Source organism: Monodon monoceros, unplaced genomic scaffold (genome assembly GCF_005190385.1).
Source record: "Monodon monoceros isolate NGI ecotype Baffin Bay Population unplaced genomic scaffold, NGI_Narwhal_1 Super_Scaffold_8, whole genome shotgun sequence".
Taxonomy (NCBI): Eukaryota; Metazoa; Chordata; class Mammalia; order Artiodactyla; family Monodontidae; genus Monodon; species Monodon monoceros.
The window spans coordinates 74967966-74977015 of NW_021703785.1; the positions used below are offsets into that span (position 1 = coordinate 74967966).

General features: G+C 39.6%; 1 pseudogene; it reads left to right on the forward strand.

Annotated features, from left to right (window-relative positions):
• The first annotated feature begins 6413 nt into the window (after window positions 1-6413).
• On the forward strand, window positions 6414-8095 carry LOC114888100 (annotated as a pseudogene).
• The last annotated feature ends 955 nt before the right edge of the window (window positions 8096-9050 follow it).

Sequence of the window (9050 nt, forward strand, 5' to 3'; positions counted from 1 at the left end):
TACAAAATTAATGCACAGAAATCTCTGGCATTCCTATACAACAACAATGAAAAATCAGAAGGAGAAATTAAGGAAACACTCCCATTTACCATTGCAACAAAAAGAATAAAATACCTAGGAATAATTCTGCCTGAGGAGACAAAAGACTTGTACTCGGAAAACTATAAAACACTGATGAAAGAAATCAAAGATGACATAAACAGATGGAGAAATATACCATGTTCTTGGATTGGAAGAATCAATATTGTGAAAATGACTGTACTACCCAAAGCAATCTATAGATTCAATGCAATCCCTATCAAACTACCAATGGCATTCTTCACAGAATTAGAACAAAAAATTTTACAATTTGTATGGAAACAAAAAAGACCCCAAATAGCCAAAGCAATCTTGAGAAAGAAAAACGGAGCTGGAGGAATCAGGTTCCCTGACTTCAAACTATACCACAAAGCTACAGTAATCAAGACAGTTAGGGTATTGGCACAAAAACAGAAATATAGATCAATGGAACAGGATAGAAAGCCCAGAGATAAACCCATGCACATATGGTCACCTTATCTTTGATAAAGGAGGCAAGAATATACAATGGAGAAAAAACAGCCTCTTCAATAAGTGGTGCTGGGAAAACTGGACAGCTACATGTAAAAGAATGAAATTAGAACACTCCCTAACACCATACACAAAAATAAACTCCAAATGGATTTAAGACTTAAATGTAAGACCAGACACTATAAAACTCTTAGAGGAAAACATAGGAAAAACACTCTTTGACATAAACCACAGCAAGATCTTTTTTGACCCACCTATTAGAGTAATGGATAAAAAACAAAAATAAACAAATGGGACTTAAACTTAAAAGCTTTTGCACAGCAAAGGAAACCATAAACAAGACAAAAAGACAACCCTCAGAATGGGTTGAAGTGTGTGAAGGGATCTCTGTGAGGTGTGGACATTAGGAAAGTTTCCATAAGTGACTCAGAACAGGAGCAGGAAACTGCACCCCAGGGAGTGTTTTCCTTTGCTGAGAAATTAGCTATGAGCAAGGTGGATAAACACATAGGAGTCAACATGAAGACTGTACCTCGATGCCGTCGGCCAGGAGGAAGTGTGCGGATATCAGAAAGCTGTGGTCCCCGGGGTCCTTGGGGCTCTGGGGGCACCTCAGCTCCACCATGGCCGTCTCTTTACCTCCCTCTGTCCCTACCTGGAAAACAGGTTGTTCTTTCATAAGCTGCATTCATTAAATAACAAGCCATACACGCCATTTTAAAATGTTGATTATAAAACTGATACATGTTCATTTGCAGATATAATTTAGAAAATATAGAAAGTAAATAGAAAAAATAAAAATCATCTGAAGTCCTACTACAGATATATAATCACTATTAATATTTTGTTATATTTCCTTCCAGTATTTTTGCTATAGATACACCTGTATATGTTTAAACTGTACCACTTTTCATATTTTCTTAATCACAGAAGAAATGTTATTTTCAAGTAACATTTTATTAAAATATCTAAAAGATACAAATGGAACATCATTTTGAATGCTGGTGTTATTTTGCATTTGTATGACGTCGCAGGAAAAGTTTTTTGTTTTTCTTTCTAATGAAAAATAATGGAAATTCAACATAGTATAAATACTTGGTGTCAAAGTAGACTTGGTGCCTACTCTTAAAATACAAGAAACTGTTAATAACAGGGAGGAGTACCTTTATTTTTTAATGTCATATTAAGATTTTATACTGTTTACATTTTTATTATAAGCATGCATTTCTTTTACAATAAGCTAAAAATTAAACATTAAATTTTAAATGTAAAAATTTTCTTGACTATTAAAAATCAACTCATATACTAAGGAATATTTATTCAGGATATGCACAACTTTTCAAACAACAAAAAAGTTATCAAACAGGAAAATAATTAGAACAGAACTTTCAAACAGTTCTGTTCCCCCAAATAGAAATCAGACTCTTACTTTTACCAAGGTGTTATATTTTGCAACTTCAAAATCTTGAGGAATGTTGAAGAATTCCAACATTCTCTGTATAAAACCTGAAATTTGTATAATAAAATTTTAACATTAAAATGAACTTTTAAACAGAATTTCCATAAAATTCTTCTTGTAGATCTCCTAATTCTATACAAAATACATTATAAGTCCCTAATGCCTCCTTAGATATTCTAAAGATGGTTAAAAGGTCTTGTGGAATGAACTGGATTTCTCCTTCACATAATTCTGGAGCTCTGATTCTATAGCGAGGCTGCAGTGGATGGCGGCGGTGATGTGAAGCAGAAGCAGAGGCCCCTCACAGAGGCAGGAGGCCTGTGTTCACTCTGGGCTCTGACCCTTAGAAGCCGGTCACTCCAGACAGACCCACACCTCTCTGGACTACAGTCAGCTCCGCTTTAAAATAAATAAACGGGGCTTCCCTGGTGGCGCAGTGGTTGAGAGTCCGCCTGCCAATGCAGGGGACACGGGTTCGTGCCCCGGTCCAGGAAGATCCCACATGCCACAGAGCGGCTGGGCCCGTGAGCCATGGCCGCTGAGCCTGCGTGTCCGGAGCCTGTGCTCCACAACGGGAGAGGCCACAGCAGTGAGAGGCCCGCGTACCGCAAATAAATAAATAAATAAACGAATTAACTAACTAATTAATTATTTAATTAAAGGTGTCAGACTTATAATTTGTACTTTTAATTTTGATATTTGTTCTCTCCTTTAACACGAAGATTAACAAAGTAAAATCAAATGTGATGTCTAATTGATATTGCAGTTTGGGGTACGTATGCTTTAAGAAGCCATGTAGAACTTTAGACTCATATACTGCATTTGGGGAAGGTTGTGTTACTTCCATTTTTTTAAAATATCAGGTAGAGAGTAATGAACTGTCTTTACTCTGAAGGCTGTTCAGGAAGGTAACAGAGTGAGCAGACTGCTCAAATCTCACCTCCAGTGGTTTTTCTTTTTTAAAATCAATCTAACAATTAACATCTAATCTCATACAACGCTGACAAGATAAAAATAGTTATCATTATAGCAGTTGGAGTAAGTCTTAAATAAATAAAAACTTAATAAAGAGTTAGAGGACCTTCCCTGGTGGCACAGTGGTTGAGAATCCGCCTGCCAATGCAGGGGACACGGGTTCGAGCCCTGGTCCAGGAAGATCCCACACACCGGGGAGCAACTAAGCCCGTGCACCACAACTACTGAGCCTGCGCTCTACAGCCCGCGAGCCACAACTACTGAGCCCACGTGCCACAAATACTGAAGCCCGCATGCCTACAGCCCGTGCTCCACAACAAGAGAAGCCACCGCAATGAGAAGCCTGCGCACCGCAATGAAGAGTAGCCCCTGCTCACCGCAACTAGAGGAGAGCCCGCGTGCAGCAGCGAAGACCCAACACAGCCAAAAATAAATAAGTAAATCTGTGACTCTGTTTAAAAAAAAGAGAGATAAGCAAGATAAATTAAAATAGTACAAAAAATACTGAATTACTAATAGCCTTTTAATACTGTGCTTGAGGTTTACAAAACATTTTGCCAACTATGTCGAGTCTTAAGGATCAGAAGTAGATTACTTAGTGAGTTCAACAGTATTTTCCTTCTCTGTGGAATTGTTCAGGGATGGATCATCAGTTTTCACTTCTAGAATTAAAACAAACAAAACACGTTTACTACTCGGAGATTTATTAAAATTAGTTAACAATAAATGTTGGAATTATTAAGCTTCTTGAACATGGTCGTATCTGCCATGCTAGTCTTTCAGGTGTCCTTAAATTAGCTCTGGTTATTAGTAATCCAAGGACAAGTGGGAAAAGAGGAAGGTAGATTAAAAGATAGTGAAAACAAATCATTGTAATTCTATTTATTAGGCATGTGAGGAGAACTGACTGATAGGTACACAGTTTCAAATGCCATTTTTCTCTTCTGGAGATTACGGTAAGCATAGTCATGAAAAGTGTTACTGTGGGTCAGAATGAGCTCTGAGCACCATTGTGTCACCAGCGAAGGAACTGCGGAGGCTCTAGTTTAGAGGGAACCAAGGCTTCTATGTGAGGCCAGACAACTTTTGCTTCATATTTTTCTTATAGAGGAATCGTAACACTATCTATTATGATATAGGAATAACTTCTGATGCAAGAATGTCTTTCCAGTTCTATAGAGATTTCAAAAGTCATCAGTGTATTTGTAGCAGTTCTGAATCTGACTGTATTACTGGATGTTGAAAAATATTTTCAATATAAAAGGACTTTACTATCCTATTTTGTTTTAGCTGCCAATGTCTGAGATAGCAAGAAAGACTGATATAACAGCAGTTCTGGGTAATCGTTTGTCTAGAGAGGCTGCATCACACCACAACATTTAGATTTCTAAAGCTGTTATAAATAATTCACTTGATATCATACAATATGATATCTAACATACATCATGTTCTTATAAATTAATATTTATCAGAACTGCCTGCAAGGACCTACTGTACAGCACAGGGAACTATATTCAATATCTTGTAATAACCTATAATGGAAAAGAATCTGAAAAAAACCATATATGTATAACAGAATCACTTTGCTGTACACCAGAAACTAACACATTATAAATCAACAATACCTTAATTTAAAAAAATAGAACTGCCTGCCTTTTAATTAATTAATTAATTTAGCTGCGATGGGTCTTAGTTACGGCACGCGGGATCTTCATTGCTGTCTGCGGGGTCTTTAGTTATGGCATGTGGAATCTTTTAGTTGTGGCATGCGGGCTCTTAGTTGCGGCATGCACGTGGGATCTAGTTCCCTGACCAGGGATTGAACCCCATCCCCCTGCATTGAGACTGCGGAGTCTTAACCACTGGACCGCCAGGGAAGTCCCCTGCCTGATTTTTTAAATTGAAGTAGAGTTGATCTACAATATTATATTCACTTCAGGTGTATGACATAGTGATTCATTATTATACATTATACTCCATTTAAAGTTATTACAAAATAATGGTTATATTCCCTGTGCTGTATGATATATCTTTGTTGCTTATTTATTTTTTTTTTTAATTTTTTTTTTTTTTTGCGGTACGCGGGCCTCTCACTGTTGTGGCCTCTCCCGTTGCGGAGCACAGGCTCCGGACGCGCAGGCTCAGTGGCCATGGCTCACGGGCCCAGCCGCTCCGCGGCATGTGGGATCGTCCCGGACCGGGGCACAAAACCGTGTCCCCTGCATTGGCAGGGGGACTCTCAACCACTGTGCCACCAGGGAAGCCCCTTATTTATTTTATACACAGTAGTTTGCTCCTCTTAATCCCCTACCCTTATCCTGCCCCTCCCCCCTTCCCTTTCCACATTGGTAACCACTAGTTGATTCTCTATATCTGTGAGTCTATTTCTGTTTTGTTATCTTCATTCGTTTGTTTTATTTTTTACATTCCACATATAAGTGGAAACATACAGCATTTGCCTTTCTCTGTCTGAGTTATTTCACTGAGTATAATACCCTCCAGGCCCATCCACGTTGTTGCAATTGGCAGAATTTTATTATTTTTTATGGCCCAGTAGTATTCCATTGTATACATACACCACATCTTCTTTATCCATTTGTCTGTTGATGGACACTTTGGTTGCTTCCATGTCTTGACTATTGTAAATAGTGCTGCTATGAACACCGGGGTGTAGGTACGTTTTCCAGTTAACGTTTATATTTTCTTCTGATAAAGATCAAGCAGTGAAATCCATTGCTGGATCATATGTCAACTCTATTTTTAGTGTTTTAAGGAACCTCCATACTGTTCTCCACAGTGGCTGCACCAGTTCACATTCCCACCAGCAGCGTAGGAGGGTTCCCTTTTCTCCACACCCTCTCCAGCATTTGTTATTTGTAGACTTTTTGATGATGGCCATTCTGACTGGTGTGAGGTGATACATTGTTGTGGTTTTGATTTGCAAAAACTGCTTTACTTTTGATGAGGAGTGCATTTCTCTATGTCAAGAGGCTTTCGTTTGGGCCAGATTCCAAACTAAAATTTGGGTTTATAAAGGAGACAGGTTTCTACTGGAGAGCACAGCTGGTGTGGTGCATGCGTGACCCACGCTGTCTCTCTCCACAGGCCTGGGCGCCCCCCAGCCACCTTGGGTGTTTCTGCTCAAGGCAACCACATCCCTCTTTAAAAATTCCACCAAACAAAGAGAAGATGCTTTGGGCTGTTATCTCAAGGTGAGCTTTCTGACCAAGCACACAACCACCTGGAGGCCAAGGAGAAGTGCTGTGCAGAGAGCAGTCCGACATCAACGGCAAGCCACTTTGGGAACCCAGCTGAGAGTGGGGTCATCTCCTAGGTTGTCTGTTGGGTTGCATATTCTAAGGACCCAGACAGAAGGCTTAGTGGCCTGTCTCTTGTTTTGCCTGGGTTATGACTCTCAGCTTTCTGCAACATGGTTGAGATGTGCAATGCGAAGTGCTCAGCTGGCCTGTCGGATGAAGGAACACACCTTGCAAATGTTATTGATGGCTATGTTTACGAACATACCCTGACGGGAGAAAATGCATTTTTTTGTGGGAGATCTTGGAAAGACTGTGAAGAAATGCAGTCAGTGGCAGAACAAAGTGGCTCAGATAAAGCCATCCTACGTGGTAAAGTGCCACTCCAGCTGTACTCGAGATCTTGGCAGCTCTTGGATCTGGACTTGCTTTGTTCCAGTTAAACTGACATGGCTGCAGTGCAAGAATTGGGTGTATCTCCAGAAAACATAATTTATACAAGTACTTGCAAGCAAGCATCTCAGATAAAGTATGCAGCAAAAGTTGGAGTGAATATCATGCCATGTGATGATGGAGTCCAATTGAAGAAAACTGCACACCGTCACCCAAATGCCAAGACTGTATTTCATTAGGTTCACTTGGTTCATCTGTCCTGGATCTGGGGGTGCTGGCAACATCCACACACCTCTGCACTCTGCAGGCTCCATGTTTGCTGCTGCTGATGTAGAGCAGTCGGGCCATCGTCCTCCCCTTCCCTTAGGGCCTTACTACCTATGGCAGCAGAAGGTAATACTGGAGGTGAACACTGTAACATGAAGTGTGGCACTTACCCTGAAGAGCAGTAGGCATGTTTCTGGAATGTGCTAAGGAACTTGATGTCTAAATCACTGGGGTTAAGGGGACTTCCCTGGTGGTCCAGTGGCTAAGACTCTGCGCTGCCAATGCAGGGGGCCTGGGTTCAATGCCTGGTCAGGGAACTAGATCCCACATGCCACAACTAAGAGTTTGCATGCTGCAACTGAAGATCCCGCAAGCCGCAACTAAGACCCTGCACAGCCAAATAAATAAATAAATAAAATAAATGAGATAATATATTATTTTAAAAATGGGGTTAAATTTCATGTTTCAAGGGTCTGCAAAGAATCTCAAGTATATGCCCACGCTCTATCAGATGCCCAGTGTGTGTGACATGGCTGGAGAACTTGGCTCCACAATGAACATGTTAGACGTTGGTGGGGACGTCACAGGAACAAACTTCAGCTGGAAGAGGTTAATCATGTTGCCAGCTCTTTGCTTGATGTCCACTTTCCTGAAGGATCTGGCGTTAAGATAACTTCAGGACCTGCAAGATACTGTGTGTCTTCTGCATTTACATTTGCTGTTAATATCATTGCAAGGAAAGTTGTTGAAAATGATACATTTTTCTCTGGAATAGAAAAACCAGAAGTGATGAACCAGCCTTCATGTATTATATGGATGATGTTGTTTATGGTTATGTTGCAAGTAAACTGTCGAAGGACTTAAATACCATCCCATTCACAAGAAATACAAGGAAGATGTTTACAAGCAGCCCTTGCCGTCCATCCTGTGATGAGGTTGATCAAATTGTGGAAAACTCTTCTTCTTGTATGTGGGAGATTGGCTTTTCTCTGATAACATGGGAGAAAATTCTTTCCATGAACCTTCTGCTTTTAATGATTTTTCACAGGCCAGCCATTTGTTACATGATGTTATTCAGTGATTGGCATGAGATGCAGGATGCTGGAATCACATCAGACACAAGGATGAAAGCTTCTTCTTTGTGCCTTCATTCACTCGGCCGAGGCTACAAGACAGCTTCTCCACTGAAGCTTAAACAGGTGTTAACACTTCTTTAGATCTGAAGTTGCAGGGGAAGCTTGTCTGGTCTACGTTCCAGTGTGGAAAAAATGTGAACAATCTTATTCTGTTAATTCTCTTGGAAACAAAAACTATTAGTAATAGGTATTTGGAACCAGATGAAATCAGCTTTCATCTATAATTCACTGGGGGTAATTGGGAGATTTAGATAATGTATCCAGATTTAAACTTACCAGTTTGCCCTACCCCTTAAGCATTTAAAATAAAATATGCAACAAAATGGATGACTGAGTGGCAACGGAAGCCCATTAACTAGGTTCCCCATTAAACCATTTACATACAAGTAGTACACAGTTTTATATTAAGGGTTCATGTTAAAAAGTCTGTAAAGTTAATGTCTTTCACTCACATATATCAAATGTCAGTGGAAGAACAGTGTGACTTCAGTAGATATGTTTAGTGTATATAGAACGTGCAAATTTAAGCTTTGAACTGTAGTTTAATAAATGTAAAACTACATCATAGTATTTTTTGTATTTGACCTAATGTAACCTTTGTATGACTGCAATAAAACTTTGCATAGAGTAAAAAAAAATTACACTTCAGGTTTTCTGAGATTATGAATGTTTTTGTAGTCATTTTGAATCTGACCACACCACAGTGAATATTGATAAATCCATTTCTATTGCTAAAGTAGTCTTTTGTCCCTCACTAGTTTGCTGCCCATTTTCTGAAATAATAATAAGACTACTTATTTTCATAGTATTTCTGGACAATCCTTTGTCTATAATATCGTTGACAAACCAAAATATTTACTATAGAACCTCTAATACATTAAGCACTTGATATGAAATAGCAAAGCTGCTTGCCTTTTGATCAGGAGTTGGTGTGATGTCCAGTGACTTACAGGGATCATAATTCTTTTTTTTTTTTTTGCGGTACGCGGGCCTCTCACTGTTGTGGCCTCTCCC